This window comes from Sminthopsis crassicaudata, chromosome 1 (assembly GCF_048593235.1).
Source record: "Sminthopsis crassicaudata isolate SCR6 chromosome 1, ASM4859323v1, whole genome shotgun sequence".
NCBI lineage: Eukaryota > Metazoa > Chordata > Mammalia > Dasyuromorphia > Dasyuridae > Sminthopsis > Sminthopsis crassicaudata.
Genome location: NC_133617.1, coordinates 446,429,653 through 446,452,073, shown reverse-complemented (window position 1 = coordinate 446,452,073; position 22,421 = coordinate 446,429,653). Strand labels below are relative to the sequence as shown.

Genomic DNA, 22,421 nt, shown 5'->3' with positions numbered 1-22,421 from the left:
TTTAAAGACACTTCAGACACTATTTGATCCTGAACAGTCACTTCATTTTGTTTGCCTCAGTTTCCTCATCTTCAAGTCAGGGACTCCAGGTCATGGGACCTGAGTTCAAATACCACCTCCTCCACTTGATCCCAGTATGAACTTGAGGAAGACACTTCACTTCTCTGTGCTTTGATTTACTCAATCCTTTCTCTCACACCCTCAGTCTAAGAGCAACAAGGGTAATAATAATAACTCCCAAATCCATGGAAGGTGATTTGTTTTCTGGATCTGTCGAGAAGTACAGCTTAAGCAAATAAGCATTGAAGTGAGAGTTCAAGACTCGAGTTCCAACTTCAGCTCTGCTTCTCTCTGGGGGCTTTCTTTCTCTTGCCTCAATTTCCTCATCTCTTGGCTATCCATCAGCTTGGCTTGGCTACCCCAGGTTAGGGAGCCAGGTTAAAGAGTGCCAGGTTAAAAAAAAAATACTTTTTAGTATCCCTCCCCTACCTTAAAGGTCTTCTCCCTATTTTACCCCTTTTCCTCACAATTTCTTTATTCCCTTCCCTTTAGCTTACTCCTTCCCTTTTCACTTTTTTTCCTCACACTTTTCAATGCCGTGGAAGGAGTTTCACCATAAATCAAATATGTCCATTGATACACACTATGTTCATCCCCCTCCTTTCTTTCTCTCATATATAATAGGTTACCTTTGCCTCTTCATGAGACGTAGTATCACCACTTTACCCTTTTTTATGATATAATTTCCTTCTCACCTCTAGTTTATAAAACAAAGTATACATGTGTTATTTATATATCTTTATGGAAGAAATATAGTTCTCAAGATTTCTTTTTACCTTTTTTAGAAATCTCTTGAGTTCTGTATTTGTAGATCAAACCTTTTGTGTAGATCTCGTTTTTTTCATCAAAAATAGATGGAATTCATTTATTTAGTTAAATGTCCATCTTCTTCCCTGGAAAAAGAGGCTCATTTTTGCTGAGTAAGTTATTCTTGGTTGCATACCAAATTCCTTAGCCTTTTGGAATATCATATTCCAGGCCCTTCGTTCTTTTAATATCGATGCTGCTAGATCCTGAGTTATCCTTATTGTGACTCCTCCATATCTGAATAGATTTTTTCTAGCAGCTTCCAATATTTTTTCCTTTGTCTGATGGTTCTTGAACTTGGCCACTATATTTCTTGGCATTTTGATTTTAGGGTCCCTTTCCAGTAGGTGATCAATGAATTTTTTCAATGTCTATTTTACCCTCTGTTTCTAAAATGTCTGGGCAGTTCTCTTTGATAATTTCCTAGAAAATAGTGTCCAGGCTCTTTTTTTTCCCTCATATTTTTGAGGGAGTCCAATTATTCTCAAGTTGTCTCTCCTGGATCTGTTTTCCAGGTCTGTTGTCTTCCTAATAAGGTACCTGACATTCTTTTCCATTGTTTCGTTTTTCTGGTTTTGCTTGACTACTTCTTGGTTTCTCCTTGAGTCATTCATTTCTACTTGTTTGATTCTGATTTTCAATGATGTATTTTCTTCACTCACTTTTTTTATATCTTTTTGTAATTGTCCAATTGAGTTTTTAAATGAGTTTTTTTCTTCTATGGAATTTTTTTCCATTTCATCAATTTTATTTTTTCCAATTCACTAATCCTTTTTCCTTGGAATTGTTTACTTTTCCCAACTCCTAATTTTGTTTTTCAATGATTTGATTTCTTTATCCACTCTGTCTTGAAATGTGTGGGATGACTTCTCCAGACTCTCTTGCCAAGCTTCCCTTTCCTTTTCCAATTTCTCTTTTAGCTCTCTTGTGAGAGCCTTTTTGATTTCCTCTATGAGAGTTTTGTGTATTAAGGAACAGATCATATCCCCCTTAGGGGATTCCTCTGGAGACAGTCTGTTTTTAGTCTCCTCAGGGTTTGAAGTCTGCTCTCTATCCATATAGAAGCTGTTAAAAGGGTTAGAGCTCTTTTAAATTTTTTGTTCATTTTGCCAGTGCAGAATCAAAGAAAACAAATTAATAAGAAAAACAATTGGCCTGTTTTTGGGGGTGGGGCTGGATGGTGTTACTGGGCTTCCAGACTGTGGGAGACAGCAGTGAGGCACTACTAGGACAGCAATAGCTGTGCTGAGTCTTCACTCTGAGGCTCTAAGAACGCACTGAGTCACTCTGGGTGAGGGTGGGGGTAACCAGTTCCCAAGAGACGCTAGCATTTCAGGGTCTTATTCTTTACGTCCAGTGTTTACAGCTTCTCTTCTGATCCTGGCTTGCTGCCAAGATGGAAAATCCACACTGGGGTAAAGGTCATACCACAGAAACAGCAGAGATTGCACCCCTTCCCTCTCTGGTCTGAGCAGTGTGAGCTGCCTGCCTTGCTCTCACTACTTGCCCTCAGCCTGTGCCCAGTCTGTTTGTCCCCTCCCCTGATCAAAAAGACCTTTTCTGGTGAATTTCAAGTATGTCTTCTGTTGGTAATTATTTTTTTTTGGGGGGGGGGGTTCCAGTCAAGCATTAATTCCAACAATTGTCATGAAATAAATTCTGAGAGAAAATGTGGAGCTCAAGCAGCTGTGTGCCTCCTCTCCGCCATCTTAGCCGGAAGTCCTAAATCAAAGTTCTGAGCAGTAATAAACTTACTCACCCTTTTTAAGACTATGCCTATTGAAATGCAACATCTGATCCTAGGATCTGAGTTGGATCTGGGATCCTAGGATCAGGAGGATCTGAGTTCAAATCCAGACACAAACACATAACACTTACTAGCTGTTGTGACACTGAGCAAATCACTTAACTTCAACTGCCTTGCCAAAACAAAAATAATAATAAAGATAAAAATAAACAAAGATTTTTAAATGGTCTTCTTAAAGAACTTACATATTATTGGAAAAATATAACATGGACTCAGGAAAAAAATTACAAAGTAATTTGAGGAGAAAGTGACACTAACATCTGAGACTTCACAGATCAGTTGGTACATAAGAAGTCTAAAAAAGCAAGGATGAAGATAAAATCCAACACTGACATATAGGGAAACTGATGTGAATGCAGAGTTTTTGTTGTATGTATGTCGTTTTGTTGTAACTTATATTTTAATCACATAGGCATTCTTTTGACTTCCCTATTTCTCTCTATAAGTACCACAGACTCCCAAACATCCATGTTAAAAATCTGTTACATTTCCTTGACTTTCCTATAAATCTTGAATTTGTCTGGGTACTCTTGTTTACAGATGTCCCTTTAATGCTTACATGAAAAACTGGAAAACCATACCTATTACTGAGAAAAGAGTAAAGCCTGGCCCTCTATGTAAGAAAAAATATATAAACAATGGACATATATCATCCTGAGGATGGATAGTCCACTAAGCCCAATCACTCAGTACATATATCTTAAAAGGACAATGGAAATAGATAATGCTTAATATCATACTTTGTTAGAGGAAGAAAATGTATTGGAATGCATTTAAGAAATAAAGCATATTGTCTAAAAATCCTAAATTTCTCAAAATAAAACCTATCTTTTTATACCATAATTCTTCTTCTAATAAAATCTATCAGTCATGATGAAAGATCAAAAGATAACATTTGAACAGCATACACACTAGATGAGTACTCATGAAATGTTTAGTTTAACAGTTTAGTGCTTTGCCCACACAACTCCAAAACTATATTTTTATCATTTTGTTAAAATTCTGCAAAAAATACTGTAGTTTAACATATGAAATAGCTTGTATTAGGAATAAAAAATAATTCATCCATATTTTATGCTGCAGCTTAGACACTATTTATAGAAATCATTTAGTACTTTGTTTATTTTTACACAATTATTTAATATGTATATAGTTTCCTTTGCAATATTCTCAGTGTTACTCCAATTTTTAAAAAGTGATTGATAGCAGTAATGTCAGAATAACAGAGAAAATGGATCCACAAACCACATTTATTATGTAGCTATAGGGGCTGCATATTGACTTAGAAAACCACAAGTAAATGTTATTTATTATATTATATTGTTATTTTTTTTAAATTCCCAAATGCATTTTAATCTAATTGAGAATGGATAGTTGTGGCTCATGAGCCAAATATTTGACATTTCTAATACCACAAATATATTATGATCTCAACAATGTACCCTCTTGTACTGCATCTAACACCCTATTTGGGCTTTCTTAATCGAGGAGATTTTTGTTCATGTCTTCCCATAACTCTTCCTATTCTAGTATTAAAAAAAATAAAGACAAAAAATCTTCAAAATATAACAGCTTCATATTTCATAGTACTTACTTCTGGATTCCATATAATGACATAAGGTGATAAGAGAAAAGACCTTCTACCCCATTTTCCAATTAAAGAAATCTCTGATGTTATCCTCTGTGTTTCTTGTTTGTGCAATTTATCACAATAATATGCTTTATTCTATTATACTAATGATAAACATAGGTTGAGCCTTTCTTCTTTCTAGATCTTTGAGTCTTTCTTGGCTTCCCTCAAATCAACACCAGATCAAGATTCCAAATGACAGAATCCACAAATATTTGGACTGTAAAAAATTTCCAGAAGAAGATATTTTAGAAGAACTTCAGAAAAGGTAAGAAGAGGGGGAGGAGCAAAAAAAAATAGTTCTGACCATAGACAGCTTTTATGAAAACAGAGAACAAACCTCAACTACTAAGGACACTAAAGGTAAAACAAATTGACAACATATTAGAGCAAAAAGTCCTCAAAATCAAATGCAGAAAGGCAAAAATAGTAAATGCATCTTTGTCAGATCATGACACAATTAAAATTATCTGTTAAAAAAAAACAGCCAGGGAAAAGTAGGTCAAATATTAATTGGAAACTAACAAAATAATCTAATAATAAAGAATGAGTGAATGAAACAAGAAATCATAGACGCAATTGTTAATCTCATTCAAGAAAATGACAATAATGAGACAACATATCAAAATTTATGTGATGCAGCAAAAGCAGTTCTTAGGGGAAGTTTTATATCTCTAAATGCTAACTTGCATAAAATGAAAAAGAGAAGATCAAGATGGGTATGCAACTAAAAGACTTAGAAAAAGAACAAATTAAAAATCTCAATTAAATCCAAAATTTTAAATTCTGAAAATGAAAGGGGGAGATTAATAAAACTGACATTAAAAAAAACTATTGAATTAATAAAACTAAGAGTTGGTTTTATAAAAAATAGATGAACCTTTAGTTAAATTGATTAGAAAAAAGAAAGAAGAAAAATCAAATTATTAGTATCAAAAATATGAAGGATAAACTTTCTACGAATGAAAACGAAATTTGAACAAAAATTGTGAGCTATTTTGCTCATCTGTATGGCAATAAACCTGATAATCTAAGTGAAATGGATGAATACCTACAAAAATATAGATTGCCCAGATTAGCAGAGGAAGAAATAAATTGCTTAAATAATTCCATTTTAGAAAATAAATTGAATGAGCCATAAATCATTTCCCAAAGAACAAATCTCCAGGGAACATGTGGATTTATATATGAATTTTGCCAAACATTGAAAGAACAATTGATTCCAATACGATGCAAACTATTTGAAAAAATAGGGAAAGAAGTTCTTCCAAATTCCATTTATGACACAGATATGATGCTAATACCTAAACCAGGTAGGGTCAAAATAAAAAAAGAAAATTATAGATCAAATTCCCCAATGAATATGTAAAAATATTTTAAAAATATATATTAGCAAAGAAAATAGAGCAAATAATCACCAAGATAACACATCAAGTTACATTATCAAGTAGGATTTATACCAAGAATGCATTACTAGTTCAATATTAGGACAACTATTAGCATATTTCACTATATCAATTACCAAACTAACATAAATCATATGATGAACTGAACACAGAAAAAGCATTTGACAAAATCCAATACCCATTCCTATTAAAAACACTAGAGAGTATAGGAATAAATGGAGTTTTCCTTAAAATGATCAGTAGCATCTATTTAAAAGCATCAGCAAGCATCATATGTAATGGGGATATACTAGAAGCAATCCCAATAACATCAGGGGTGAAACAAGGTTGCTCATCACCATTACTATTCAATATTATATTGGAAGTGTTAGCTTTGGCAATAAGAGAAGAAAAAGTGATTAGAGGAATTAGAGTAGTTAATGAGGAAAACAAATTATCACTCTTTACAGGTAATATGTTGGTATACTTAGAGAATTCTAGATAATCAACTAAAAACCACAGGAAGCAATTCACAAATTTAGCAAAGTTGCAGAATACAAAATAAATCCATAGAAATCATTAGCATTTCTTGAATGCTATTCATTGTTATATACAGGCCAGAACTCTGTATTTAAAACAAGGATTCTTACAATGGTTATCTAGTTTAGCATGGTGATTAATAATTATCTAGTTCAGTATGATTGATTTAATCTTACCATAAATAATGGTTCCCTAGTGAAATAATAATTGGTTTATACTCAGTATACTGTAAATGATCTAATTGTAATAGAGCATATAAGCTGGGATAAACTTAGCCAGGGTCAGACTCAGAGAAGGCAGAGGACTGGAGATGGGAGCTCAAGCTCTCAGAGCCAAGAACAGAGATTCACTCCATCTCATACCACCATGGTGGCTGGCCTGTCCTCCTCCTTCCCCCACTGAGGCCAAGGCCAGTCTGAAGGGCCTCCAGAAAGCTAGCTGAGCTTCAGGCAAGGAGACAATAAAGAATTTGGACTTAACACCTGGCTATTCTCCTGGTGATTATTCAACTGAAACGAAGCCTGGTCCAGAGATCTCCAAAAAACCAACTGGAACACTACAATTTCTATATGTTATCAACAAAGTCCAATAGCAAGAGATACAAAGAGAAATTCCATTTAAAATGAATGTAGATAATATAAAATATAACTGCAAAGACAAAGTCAGAAACTATATAAAAATAATTACAAAACACATTCCACACAAATAAAGTCAGATCTAATCAATTGGAAGTATACCAAGTGCTCATGGGTAGACTGAGCTAATAGAATAAAAATTCTATTTAAATTAATCTACTTATTCAGTGTCATAACAACCAAATTCCAAAGAAATTATTTTATAGAGCTAGAAAAAAATAACAAAGGTTATCTGGAAGAACAAAACGTCAAGAATTTCAAGAGAATTAATGAAAAAATGGAAATGAAGGTGGCCTAGATGTACTAAAACTAAAGCTAAAACTATATTATACAGCAGCAGTTATCAAAACCATTTGGTACTGACTAAGAAGAAATAGAGTAGTTGATCAGTAGAATAGGTTAGGTTCAAAAGACACAATAATACTATAGTAATCTACTATTTGATAAACCCAAAGACCCCTGCTTTGGGGATAAGAATCCACTATTTGGCAAAAATTTCTGGGAAAAATGAAAACAGTATGGCAGAAACTAGACATTGACCCACACCTAATACTTTATACCAAGATAAGGTCGAAATGGGTTCATCATGATTTAGGTACAGAATGATAGTATAAGCAAATTAGAATAAAGGATAGTCTTGCTCTCAGATCTGTGGAGAAGGAAGGAATTTGTGGCCAAAAAAGAGCTAAATAGATGATAGAATGCAAAATGGATAATTTGGATTATGTCAAGTTAAAAAGTTTTTGTACAAACAAAATCAATGCAGATAACATTAGAAGGGAAGCAGTAAACTAGTGAAAAGAGGGGAATCACATCCAAGAGTTCTGACAAAGGCCTCATTTTTAAAATACATAGAGAATTAACTCAAATTTATAAGAAAATAAATGATTCTTCAACTGGTATATGGTTAGAAGATGTGAACAGACAATTTTCAGATGAAGAAATTAAAACAATTTCTAGTCACATGAACGCTCTAAATCACTATTGATTAAAGAAATGCAAATTAAGACAACTCTGAAGTACCACCTCACACCTCTCAGATTGGCTAAGATGACAGGAAAAGATAATAATGAATGTTGGAGTGGATGTGGGAAAACTGGGATATTAATCCTTTGTTGGAGTGAACTGATCTAACCATTCTGGAGAGCAATATGGAACTATGAACTATCAAATTGTGCATACCCTTTGATGTAGTACTGTCTTTACTCAGCTTGTATCCCAAAGAGATCATAAGAAAGGGAAAAAGAACCTCATGTGCAAAAATGGCTGTAGCAACTCTTTTTATAGTGGCAATGAACTTAAAACTGAGTGGATACCCATCAGTTGGAAAGTGGCTGAATAAGTTATGATATATGAATTATATGGAATATTATTGTTCTATAAAAAAGAATCAGCAGGATGATTTCAAAGGGGCTTGGAGAGAATTACTTGAACTGATGCTGAGTGAAATGACTAGAACCAGGAGAACACAACAACAGCATTATATGTCAATTCTGACCAACATGGCTTTTTTCAACAAGAAGGTGATTTAGGCCAATTCCAATGCTCTTGTGATGAAGAAAGTTGTTTGTACTTAGAGAGAACACTGTGGCTACTGAGTATGGATCATAACATGATATTTTCACTTTTTTGTTGTATTTTGCTTACATTTTGTTTCTTTCTCATTTTTTTCCCTTTTTGATCCGATTTTTCTTGTGCAACATGATAATTGTGCAAATATGTATAGAACCATTGCCATCTAGGGGTGGAGTTTGGGGGAAAAGGAGGGAGAAAATATTGGAACACAAAGTTTTGCAAGGGTAAATGTTGAAAATATCAATGCATATATTTTGAAAATAAAAAGCTTTAATAAAAAAGAGAAAAATCACTAATGTCAAAGTAGAAAAATAGTATTAATTTATTTTAGGGGTGTTATTTTTAATATTTTTTTCTCAGTTACTTATAAACATAGTCTTAACATTGATTTTTAAAATTTTTTTGAATTCCAAATTTTCTCTCTCTACTTCTTTATTCTCCTCTCTGAGATAATAGGCAATTTGATATGGGTAATTCATGTTCAATAATGCAAAACATATTACTATATTAGTCATGTTGTGAAAGAAGAACCAGACCTAAAGAGGGGGGAAACATTAACAAAATACTAAAAATGAAAAAAAAAATTATGTTTCAATCTTGATTCAAACTACATCATTCTTTTTTTGCATGTGGTTAGTATTTTTTGTCATTGGTCCTTTTAAATGATGAGTATTTTTCTACCTCATAAAATGATACTATAGCATGGCAATAGAAAGAGCACAGGGATTTGATTTTAAACAGTCTGGGTTTCAATACTGACTCTGAATTTATTACCTATATGTCTTGGAGGAAGTCACTTGACCTCTCAATCTCAGTTTTTTCATGGCTAATATAGAGGAGGACAGAATATACAACATTCAAGTTTCCATTCTAGTTCTAAATCTATTATTCTGCAGATGTTGACACATAAGCTGTAATTATAATGTTGTTTAATATATCATATTAATAATCTAATTATTAGTGTTGTTTAATATATCATATTAATAATGTAAGAATTTCTTCATGAGCACTTTAAGGCAGGATGACTACATATTCTTTAAAATTAAGATAAACATAATTTAAGATAAAAATAATTCTATCACTGCCAGCTTTTTTCCAATTTAGAATTCCTAAACTATCATTCCATTTAGTCCAACTTCCTTGTTTTTATTTGTACTAAAACCATATTGACATGAACCAGTTTCTTCAAAAAATTGTTAACTGATTAGATAATGTACTCCCATTCTCAGAAGTAAGGAGTGGATTTTAAATTATTATTTATAAATGAGCTAAAAAATCTCCTTTTGCATAACACTTTTCTGTAGAGGGCTGAAACTCCAAAAAGGTATGCTTGAATCAGACAATTGAGCACTTAAAGCTAATTACTGGTTTGATGTGAGACAATGTGTCTATTAGCATATGTTTGGATGAATGGCTCTTCTGGTGCTTGATGAATGTTTGGTGTTAAGATAATCAGAGTCTCCAAGTGGAAGGAGAGAGAGCAGAGTCACCTGGCAGTATGGATGAAAGGGGAGAGGCTGGTGACTCTGGATTCCAGAATTTTGCTTGTCTGCCTCCTTCACTTCTACCCCTAAAGACCAAGGACTTTAATTTATCCTGACTCTGGCTGACTCCAAGGCCTTCCAGGGAACTAGCCTGTACTTTACATTTAGCGGCCAGCATGTAGACCAAGGACCCTAATTTCACTGAAGAAGTCCCTGTGACCAGGAAATAGGGTATTTTAATAGACAAACAAGGAACTTAAACTTCCTTAAGAGCTAAACTAGTAACTTTCATCGACTAGCTGAAATGGAGCAAATACTAGGAAAAGAGTCTCCCCCATCCTGAAGGAGGTCTATAGAAAACATACTTAGGTAAATAAAGAGGCAAGGTTTGCTTGTAACTTGGGAGCAGATTGATGGACTCTTGGATACATTAGAATGCATGTCCCTTGATTCTTCAGGGAAGAAGAAATAGAGGCAGATAATTGGAAACTAATAGGAAATCAACTGTGTGAATATTACAGTGATAAAGGACCTGAATCAATTTCTAAGGAAACATTCTATATATAAAACATACTACAATTGACCTTAAAGAATCCCACAAATTCTAGAAAAAAGAAGTTTTAAGAACAGCCACATAAGGAAGTATGAGGAGAAAGAGAAAGAGACTGAGAGGATAATGGAAATTTGCATGAGGAGTTAAGTGAACTTGAAGGGCATGATGATTCTCACTCTCCCAGCCTAGCTTCAACTCAGCCTATACCAAAGCTGGTTCTTGACCCTCCCCCATCAACATCACCTTTCTGGGTAGAGGGAGAAGAAGGAGTGGGAAGGGCAGTGATATCACCAGCACTTCCCCCTGTCCCTCCCAGCAAACACCCCTTCCTATGACTCGATTGCAAATGGCACTACTTAAAGCCAAAGAGGAAGGGCAGAATACAGCTGATTTAACACAATAGAAATGTATCCTGTGATTGAACAGTTTAACTCTTCAGGTCAAAAAGGAGAAGATACACTCCTTTTCTAGTATCTAGAAGATACTAAAAATTATCAGAGATCTGAAAAAGGCTTGTACTCTTTATGGGGCTACATCATCTTATGTTAAGATGTTATTACAGAATTTGGCTTATGAAATTTTAACCCCTAGTGACTGGAAATCTATAGCAAGGACATATTTAGAACTTGGACAAAATTTGTTGTGGCTTTCAGAGTATAGTGAACTATGTAAGATACAAGCCCAACAAAATAGGTAAACTGGAGTTAATATACAAATCACCTGTGATCAACTAACAGGTGTAGGTTCTTATGCAGACACTTCATCACAGATTACTTACCCCATAGCAACATATGAGAAAATTGCTTCTGCTGCTATCAAAACATGGAGCTTTATCCCAGGTAAACAGGACAGAGGAGAAGCCTTCACGAAAATAGCACAAGGGCCAAATGAAACTTTTGCTGATTTTGTGGGATGCCTACAGACAGCTGTCATACAAACTATTGGTGAAAATGCAGCAAAGGAGATTGTGATGAGGCAATAGATAAGGCTAAATGATAAGGCTAAAGAAAATGCTAATGAGGTTTGTAAAATACTTATATTAGGACTACACAAGGATGCTCCTTTAGAGGAGATCATAAGATGCTGTGTCACAATGGACACAAATACTTTTTATGTCCAGGCTATGATGCAGACTTCCAAAGATCTGAACATGGGAAGACAGGGTCCCTTTTGGCAAGAGACTTCCAGAGACTCGTCAATCCTTTCAATGTGGTAAAGTAGGGTATCTGAAAGCTCAGTGTTGGCATAGAGGCAGAGTGAGAAAATAGGGTGGGAGAACAAGATCCAAAACCCCATGTCCAAAATGCAACAGAGGCTTCCATTGGTCATCAGAATATAGATTGATTCAGGGAAACTGGATGGGGGAGGGGGGGGGCCTCAGCTCTAGGGCCCAAGGCAAAAAATACTTGGGGCATGATGGCAGCTGATGCTACACCCGGAGAGTCTTTAGAATTTCAGTACTCAGACATGATTAGTCACCCAAGAAGCAATCTGCTGGGAGAAAGAGATTACATAATCAATCAGCCAGGAAGCAATCTGATGGGAGAAAGGGATTACAATTGAGAACAGAGTTGTATGCAGCTGGGACTGAGATACCTCCTGGATAGGTGAAATCTGTTTGTCTCCAGGCTATGGATCCCTTGCCTCCAAGCACAGTAGGCTTGACCATTTCACCTCCTGAAAGTACTTACAAAACAGTGTTCATCCATATACTGATGTGGGAAACTGGGGAATGTGTAGATAATATCCCAGTCACTAATACAGATAGACAATGTGTGACTTATCAACTAGGAGAAGTAGTAGCATCAGGTTTACTGATATAGACTCCTAACAGGCAATTTGGTTATAGTTGACCAGATTCTGACTCCAAGCAACAGAATCCAGGAATATTTTAGAACTGCAGCAGTTACAGTTGACCATCCTATGCTCACTATCTATATAAATGGCATACCATTAGAAGGATTTGTAGACACAGGTGCAGATCATACAGTCATTAGAGGTGCCAACTGGCCCAGTTATTGGCCAGAGATTATGGCAGACACATACATGTCTGGTGTAGGAGGATCAATAGAAGCTGAAGTTAGTTCTACCCCTTTGAGATGGACATTTGAAGGCAAAACAGGAATTTTTACTCCTTTTATACTTGAAAAAATCTCCATCAATCTGTGGGGAAGAGACATTTTACAACAGTTAGGATTACAAATCAGTACTTTGGTTTTTTAAGTTGAAGGCCTGCCAACACTCTCATCTCTTCCTATTCAATGGAAAACTAATACACCAGTGTGGATAGAACAGTGGCCCTTAGCTAGCAATAAAATTCAGGCCTTATTAGATATAGTGCAGAAGCAACTTGATCAAGGACACTTCTCTAAGTCCGGGGAATTCCCCTGTATTTGTTGTAAGAAATAAATCTGTAAAATAGAGATTGCTGACTGATTCCTACACAATTATCTAGAGAATGGCCTCTTTGGATTATAGACATTAAGGACTGTTTCTATTCTATCCCTCTAGATAAGGAAGATATGAAAAGTTTTGCTGTTTCAGTGCCTAGTGTTAACTTAGCTGAGCCTTATAAAAGATATGAAGGGCTCCAATTGATAAATGGTCAAGGGATATGAACAGACAATTCTCAGATGATGAAATTGAAACTATTTCCACTCATATGAAAGAGTGTTCCAAATCACTACTGATCAGAGAAATGCAAATTAAGACAACTCTGAGATACCACTACACATCTGTCAGATTGGCTAAAATGACAGGAACAAATAATGATGAATGTTGGAGGGGATGTGGGAAAACTGGGACACTGATACATTGTTGGTGGAGTTGTGAAAGAATCCAGCCATTCTGGAGAGCAATTTGGAACTATGCCCAAAAAGTTGTCAAACTGTGCATACCTTTGACCCAGCATTGCTGTTATTGGGATTATATCCCAAAGAAATACTAAAGAATGGAAAGGGACCTGTATGTGCCAAAATGTTTGTGGCAGCTCTTTTTGTTGTAGCTAGAAACTGGAAAGTTAATGGATGTCCATCAATTGGAGAATGGTTGGGTAAATTGTGGTATATGAAGGTTATGGAATATTATTGCTCTGTAAGAAATGACCAGCAGGAGGAATACAGAGAGGCTTGGAGAGACTTAAATCAACTGTTGCTGAATGAAATGAGCAGAACCAGAAGATCACTATACACTTCAACAACAATACTGTATGAGGATGTATTCTGATGGAAGTGGAAATCTTCAACATAAAGAAGATCCAACTCACTTCCAGTTGATCAATGATGGACAGAAATAACTACACCCAGAGAAGGAACACTGGGAAGTGAATGTAAATTGTTAGCACTACTGTCTATCTACCCAGGTTACTTATACCTTCGAAAGCTAATAATTAATGTGCAACAAGAAAATGGTATTTACACACATATATTGTATCTAGGTTATATTGTAACACATGTAAAATGTATGGGATTACCTGCCATCGGGGGGAGGGAGTGGAGGGAGGGAGGGGATAATTTGGAAAAATGAATAAAATAAATAAATAAATAAAATAAAAAGATATGAATGGACAGTTTTGCCACAGGGAATAAAAAAATAGCCTTACTATGTGTCGAATGTATGTTGCTGCTGCTCTTACTCCAGTAAGAAAAGCACTTGCAAGCATCCACATTAAAGGATAGAAGGGCCTGGAATATTCTGAAAGGGTAAGGAACTTGGTATGCAGCCAAGAATAACTTACCCAGTAAAAGGAGCATCTTTTCCCAGGGAAGAAGATGGACATTCAACAAAATAAATTAATTCCATCTATTTTTGATGAAAAAAAAAATCTAAACAAAAAGTTTGCTTTCCAAACATAGAAGTCAAGAAATTCCTAAAAAAGTAAAAAGAAATCTTGAGAACTATATTTCTGCCATAAAGATATCTAAAGAACACATGTATAATTTCTTCCTAAAACTAGAGGTAGAAAGGGTGAAGTGGTGGTTCTACATCTCATGAAGAGGTAAAGGTAATCTATTATAACTGAGAGAAAGAATGGAGGGGGATAAACATTAGAACTGGCTTAAAGAGAAAAATATAGACATTCAATTTAGGGTGAAACTCCTTCTACTTCATTGAAAAGTGGGAGGGGAAAAGTGAAAAGGGAAGGAGTAAGCTAAGTTGAAGGGAATATAGAAATTGTGAGGAAAACTGGTAAAATAGGGAAAGGAACTCTAAGGTGGGGGAGAGATACTAAAAAAGGAGGACTGTGAGAAGCAAGTGGTGCTCACTAGTTTAATACTAGGGAGGAGGGTAAGGGGGAAGGAGAGGAGAAAAGCATAAGCAGGGGTTAACAAGATGGCAAGTAATACAGAATTAGTCATTTTAACCATAAATGTGAATGGGGTAAATTCCCCCCATAAAGAAGAAGCAGTTAGCAGACTGGATTAAAAGCTAGAATCCTACAATATGTTATTTACAGGAAACACACCTGAAACAGGGTGATACCTACAGATTGGAGCAGAATCTACTATGCTTCAGGTGAAGCCAAAACAGCAGGAGTAGCCATCCTCATCACAGATCAAGCAAAAGCAAAAATTGATCTAATTAAAAGAGATAAGGAAGTCACTATATTTTGCTAATGGGTAGCATAGATAATGAAGCAGTATCAATATTAAATATATAAGCACCAAGTGGTGCAGCAGCTAAATTCTTAAAAAAGAAATTAAGAGAGCTGCAAGAAGAAATAGACAGCAAAACTATAATAGTGGGAGATCTCAACCTTGCACTCTCAGAATTAGATAAGTCAAACCACAAAATAAATAAGAAAGAAGTCAAAGAGGTAAATAGAATACTAGGAAACTTAGATATGATAGATCTTTGGAAAAAACTAAATGGAGACAGAAAGGAGTACACTTTCTTTTCAGCAGTTCATGGAACCTATACAAAAACTGACCATATATTAGGACATAAAAATCTCAAACTCAAATGCAGTAAGGCAGAAATAGTAAATACATTTTTTCAGACCGTAATGCAATGAAAATTATATTCAATAAAAAGCCAGGGGAAAATAGACCAAAAAATAATTGAAAACTAAATAATCTCATACTAAAGAAAGATTGGGTAAAACAGCAAATCATAGACATAATTAATAACTTCACCCCAAGTAAATGACAATAATGAGATGCCATACCAAATGTGTGGGATGCAGCCAAAGCAGTAATAAGGGGAAATTTTATATTTCTAGAGGCCTATTTTCATAAAATAGAGAAAGAGAAGATCAATGAATTGGGCTTGCAATTAAAAATGTTGGAAAAGGAACAAATTAAAAATCCCCAGACAAACATGAAACTTGAAATTCTAAAAATAAAAGTAGAGATTAATAAAATTGTAAGTAAAAAAAAAACTATTGAATTAATTAATAAAACTAAGAGTTGGTACAATGAAAAAAACAATAAAGTAGACATACCCTTAGTAAATCTAATGAAAAAAAGGAAAGAGGAAAATCAAATTGTTAGTCTTAAAAATGAAAAGGGAGAACTCATCACTAATGAAGAGGAAATTAGAGCAATAATTAATAGTTACTTTGCCCAACTTTATGCCAATAAATTCAATAACTTAAAGGAAATGGAAGAATACCTTCAAAAATATTGCTTGCCCAGATTAACAATTAACTCCAATATTATATAAACTATTTGAAAAAATAGGCATTGAAGGAGTCCTATCAAATTCCTTTTATGACACAGACATGGTATTGATACCTTAAACCAGGTAGGTTGAAAACAAAGAAAGAAAATTATAGACCAATCTCCCTAATGAATATTGATGCTAAAGTCTTAAATAAAATATTAGCAAAAAGATTACAGAAAATCATCCCCAAGATAATACACTATGACCAAGTGCGATTTATACCAAGAATGCTGGGCTGGTTCAATTTTAGGAAAACCATTAGCATAATTGACTCTTACAATAAACAAATTAACAAAAACCATATGATTATCTCAATAGGTGCAGAAAAAGCATTTGACAAACTCCAACATTCATTTCTACTAAAAACACTTGAGAGTATAGGAATAAATGGACTATTCTTTAAAATAATTAGGAGCATATATTTAAAACTGTCAGTAAGCATCATATATAATGGAGATAAACTGGAACCTTTCCCAGTAAGATTAGGAGTGAAACAAGGTTGCCCACTATCACCATTACTATTCAATATTGTGTTAGAAACGCTAGCCTCAGCAATAAGAGTAGAGAAAGAAATCAAAGAAATTAGAGTAGGTAATGAGGAAAACAAACTATCACTCTTTGCAGATGATATGATGGTATACTTGAAAGAATCCCAGAGATTCTATGAAAAAGCTAGTAGAAGTAATGCACAACTTTAGCAAAGTTCCAGGATACAAAATAAATACTCAGCATTTTCATACATCACCAACACAATCCAACAGCAAGAGATACAAAGAGAAATTCCATTCAAAATAACTGTGGATAGTATAAAATATTTGGGAATCTATCTACCAAAGGAAAGTCAGGAATTATATGAGCAAAATTACAAAACACTTGCCACAAAAATAAAGTCAGATTTAAATAATTGGAAAGACATTAAGTGCTCTTGGATAGGCCATGTGAATATATACTAAAGATGACAATACTCCCTAAACTAATCTATTTATTTAGTGCTATACCAATCAGACTCCCAAGAAACTATTTTAATGACCTAGAAAAAATAACAACAAAATTCATATGGAAAAACAAAAGGTTGAGAATTTCAAGGAAATTAATGAAAAAAAAAAATCAAATGAAGGTGGCCTAGCTGTACCTGATCTAAAACTATATTATAAAGCAGCAGTCACCAAAACCATTTGGTATTGGCTAAGAAATAGACTAGTTGATCAGTGGAACAGGTTAGATTCACAGGACAAAATAGTGAATAACTATAGCAATCTAGTATTTGACAAACCCAAAGATCCTAACTTTTGGGATAAGAATTCATTATTTGACAAAAACTGCTGGGAAAACTAGAAATTAGTATGACAGAAATTAGGCATGGACCCACACTTAACACCACATGCCAAGATAAGATCAAAATGGGTCCATGATTTAGGCATAAAGAACGAAATCATAAATAAATTAGAGAAACATAGGATAGTTTACCTCTCAGACTAGTGGAGGAGGAAGGAATTTGTGACCAAAGGAAAATGAGAAAATTTTGATCAAATTAAAAAGCTTTTGTACAAACAAAACTAATGCAAACAAGATTAGAAGGGAAGCAACAAACTGGGAAAAAAATTTTACAGTTAAAGGTTCTGATAAAGGCCTCATTTACAAACTATATAGAGAACTGATTCTGATTTATCAATCAAGCCATTCTCCAATTGATAAATGGTCAAAGGATAATTTTCAGATGATGAAATTGAAACTATTTCTACTCATAAGAATGTTCCAAATCACTATTGATCAGAAAATACAAATTAAGACAACTCTTATTTACCACTACACACCTGTCAGATTGGGTAAGATGACAGGAAAAAATAATGATGAATATTGAAGGTGATGTGGGAAAACTGGGACACTGGTGCATTGTTGGTGGAGTTGTGAAAGAATCCAATCATTCTGGAGAGTAATCTGGAATTATGCCCCAAAAGTTATCAAACTGTGCATGCCCTTTGACCCACCAGTGCTACTACTGGGCTTATATCCCAAAGAAATACTAAAGAAGGGAAAGGGACCTTTATGTGACAAAATGTTTGTGGCAGCCCTTTTTGTAGTGGCTAGAAACTGGAAAATGAATGGATGCCTATCAATTGGAGTTTAGTTGGGGAAATTATGGTTAATGAATGTTATGGAATATTATTGCTCTGTAAGAAATGACCAGCAGGATGAATATAAAGAGGCTTGGAGAGACTTACATGAACTGATGCTGAATGAAATGAGCACAACCAGGAGATCATTATACACTTCAATAACAATACTGTATGAGCATGTATTCTGATGGAAGTGGATAGCTTCAACAAAGAGATCTAATTCAGTTCCAATTGATCAGTGATGGACAGAATCAGCTACACCCAGAGAAGGAACACTGGGGAATGATTGTAAACTGTTTGCATTTTTGTTTTTCGTCCCAGGTTATCTTTACCTTCTGAATCAAATTCTTCCTATGTAAGAAGAAATTCGATTCTGCACACATATATTGTATCTAGGATATACTATAACATATTTAATATGTATGAGACTTCCTGCCATCTAAGGAAGGGGGTAGAGGGAAGGAGAGGAAAATTCAGAACACAAGTGAGTGCAAGGGATAATGTTGTAAAAAAAAATTACTCATGCATATGTACTGTCAAAAAAAAGTTATAATTATAAAATTAATTTTAAAAAATTAATTGGAAGGTGTGGAATAAAGGGAATAGAACAAGCATTTATCACTTACTATCTATCAATCATTTGACAAATAAATAGTATTTTATTTGATCCTCACAAAAAAAAAAAAAAGAAAGAAAGAAAAACATTTCCAATATATTACATGGATGACATATTGGGGTATGCACCTGAGGAGCAAATGTTAGAAGCATGTCTACAAAAGACCATAGAAACACTAAGAAATTACAAATTGCATATAGCTCAAGAAAAAATAATTCAAAGACATGCTCCTTTTCAATATTTAGGATATGAAGTATATCCTAAGGTACAAAAACTCATTAAGAACAGAGAAGCTAAACACATTAAATGACTTTCAGAAATTGATAGGAGATATCCAATGGATGTGTCCAGGGTTAGGTTTGACTACCTATCAATTGCAACCATTATATGACATTTTAAGGGTAGACAATGCTTTAAATTCACCATGTCAGCTTTCAAAAGAAGCTCAAGAGGCTTTGAGAGAAGTTGAAATGGCTTTATCCAATGTCATTGAAAGAGTCACTCAAAAACTCAAAAAAATATAAATTTTTGCTACAAAAGAGGCACCCACAGCAGTCCTTCATCAAGGACACAGTGTGATAGAGTGGGTGAACCTCCCAGCTCAACCAGAACAAAGCCTTACTCCTTACCCAGTGCTTGTGTCTAGAATTGTATTAAAGGCCATTAAGCGACTAGTATAATTATCTAGGATAACACCTGACAAAATAAACACATTTTATAAAAATGCACAAATTAATGTATGCTGTGAAATCAACCCAGAGTGGCAAATTTTATTGGTCACAGCTCCAAATTTTACATACGAGTCTCCATTAAAGATAATCCAACTATTACACAATTGGCAATGGATTCTTGAAAAAAATGTTTCTAAAATTCCTCTTAAAGGACAAACTATCTTTATAGATGCATCCAAACATAACATTGTGCTGTATAGTCTTGTGACTTAACTATAAAGAGAGTAGCCAGAACTCCTTTTCAGTCTACTTAGCAGAATGAATTGTATGCAATCATGCTAGCTCTTATTTATTATCCAGGAGATATAAATATAATATCTGATCCAGCCTATTCAGTTGGTGTGGTACAAAGAATTGTCACAGCCCAAATAAAATTTGTAAATTCCAATATATATCAGTTCTTTAAGGAACTTCAAGAGCAAGTGAGAAAGCATTCAGGTAAGATTTATATCTTACCTGTCCACTCTCATAGTGGACTTTCAGGTCCTATTTTTGATGGTAATTCAAGGCAGGTAGCCTTCTAGTCATGTTGGCCAAAACTTCTTTATTTCAGGCATCCCAAGAATCTCATTCTAAATATCATCAAGCTGCTTGAGCTTTACATTTGCAATTTGGGATAACAAAAAAGGAAGTTAGGAGCATATTAAAAGCCCGAACAGCTTGCTTTCCTTTCCACGCTTCTACATTCCCTCCAGGGAAGAACTCTCGTGGTTTGAGACCCAATGAAATTTGGCAAATGGATGTGACCCATTATAAACCTTTTGGTAGTCTGTCTTTTATCCATGTTGTAGTAGACACCTTTTCAGGATTTACTTTTGCAATATCAGCAGCAAAATAGACAGCCCTGGCTTCACTCCCCACTTCCCTTTGGTGTTTTTCCATCTCTCTTCCTGAGAAGTGAGGGAGGGCGTGATTATCTCCTTTTTAGTACTTTCACCTCCCTTTCTGAGAAGTTAGCGGGGCATGATCACCTCCTTTCTGATGTTTTCACCCCCTTTCCTGAGATGTCATGGGGGCTGTGATCACCTCCTTATGGGGTTCTCACCTCCCTGAGAATTCAGGGAGGGTGTTATCACCTGTGTTCTAAAACAAAAGAAAGTGGAATTTGTAGGGGGCTGAAACTCCAAAAAGGTATGCTTGAATAAGCAACCAAGCACTTAAAGCTAATCAGCAATTTGATGTGAAATAATGGCTCTATAGAATATATTTGGATAAATGGCTCTTCTCACTGTTAGTGCTTGCTGAATGTTTGGTGTTAGATAATCAGAGGCAAGGATTGGAGGGCCGAGGGAGAGAGAGCAGAATCACTTGGTGGCAGAATCACTTGGTGGCAGGATGAGAGGGGAAAAGCTGGTGACTCTGGATTCCAGAATTCAGGATTTTGCTTGTCTGCCTCCTTCACTTCTATTCCTGAAGACCAAGGAATTTAATTTATCCTGACTCTGGTTGACCCCAAGGCCTTCCAGCGAACTAGCCTGTACTTTATACTTTTCTATTTCTTTTCCTTCCTCTGCCATCAATTTTTCAAAAACATAAGTATGTCAATCAGTTCTAAGGATTCATTTTGTATTTTCCTTTCCTTCCTGGGTTGCTTGTTTTAAGAAATGCCTTATCTAGTATCAATTTACCTCTTAATAACCAAGCTGCCTCTTAGTACACTAACTGATCTGATATATAGAAAGCAGAGAGCTTGTCATTAAAATTATAATCCAAGCCTTTCTGACGTGTAGAATCTGCTAGAAGAGCTTGCATTCTACCAGAAGAGCCATTAAAAGCCAAGTAATATGGAGATATGTCTTGTATTAGTGCACATTTATAATCTATATCATATTGTTTGCCTTCTTAAGAAGGGAGATGGACACAGAGAAAAAAAGAAAATTTGCTACTCAAATTTTTTAAAAAATGTTAAAAAATGTTTTTACAGGTAATTGAGGAAAATAAAATATTAAATTTTAAAAATTCAAAGAAAAAAAAACAAGCAAAAGTCACCTCCATGTCACTATGGGACATCAAAATAGGAACATTGCAATAGAGGGACAGAGGATTGGTCTCCATATATTGAATTACTGAGTTTAATTTTGCCTATAGTATCTAGTAATCTATAGTATCTAGTAATCTATTTGATTTTGAAACCATTGCTCTCCACTAATGAAGTATGTGGCATACATATAAGCAACACATGGTTACATGTGTGTCCATATATATACATATATATAATACACATATGTATGTGTGCATATATATATATATATAAGATAATCATGCATTGTTGCAATATCAAAGTTTCAGAGTAAAAAGAGATTTAAAATGGCACTCATTAACATCTAGTTAACACAAATCTTTTCTGTAGCAAAAATATGTGCTTTTCTATCATGAGAATACCAGATACTCTCTATTATAATGAAAGCAAAGCTGTTATCAGGGTGAATGTTGTTATCACAACCCTAAAATTCTTTCCTTGGGGCATTTAACACCTTTAAATTAAGGACACTCACAGTTTCCTTTTTCTGATGCCAACCAAGGATAGGATGTTGATTTGTCCTACCTCAATCTATAAGTGGTTTTATACTTTAGCAATCAAAGTAATTGAGTGTTCTGACATTCACAAAAAGGCCATGTATTGTAAAGGAAAATAACAAAATGACAGATGAACTAGCAGCTACAGAATTTATAAACAACAACAAAAAAAAGTTTCAGTTAGATGAAATATAATAAAGGAGCTTCTGGTTAAGATAAAAATAATTTATTCTTTGAATTTTTAGGATGTTTAGCCAGTTGTCTATAATCCCCTAAGAATTTGATTATCTAATAAATATC

At 34.6% G+C, this 22,421-nt stretch overlaps 1 long non-coding RNA gene across 2 annotated transcripts in view; it reads left to right on the top strand.

The window, feature by feature from the left end:
* Positions 1 to 22,421, top strand: part of LOC141554948 (uncharacterized) — a 98,627-nt gene that overhangs the window by 60,517 nt on the left and 15,689 nt on the right. The window contains exon 1 of one of the 2 annotated variants that reach the window (XR_012486014.1): positions 4,471 to 4,572. The exons of the other annotated variant lie outside the window; for it this stretch is intronic. This is a non-coding gene — a long non-coding RNA (uncharacterized LOC141554948). Of the gene's footprint in view, positions 1 to 4,470; positions 4,573 to 22,421 lie in introns of those variants that run through there. 2 annotated transcript variants of the gene reach the window in all.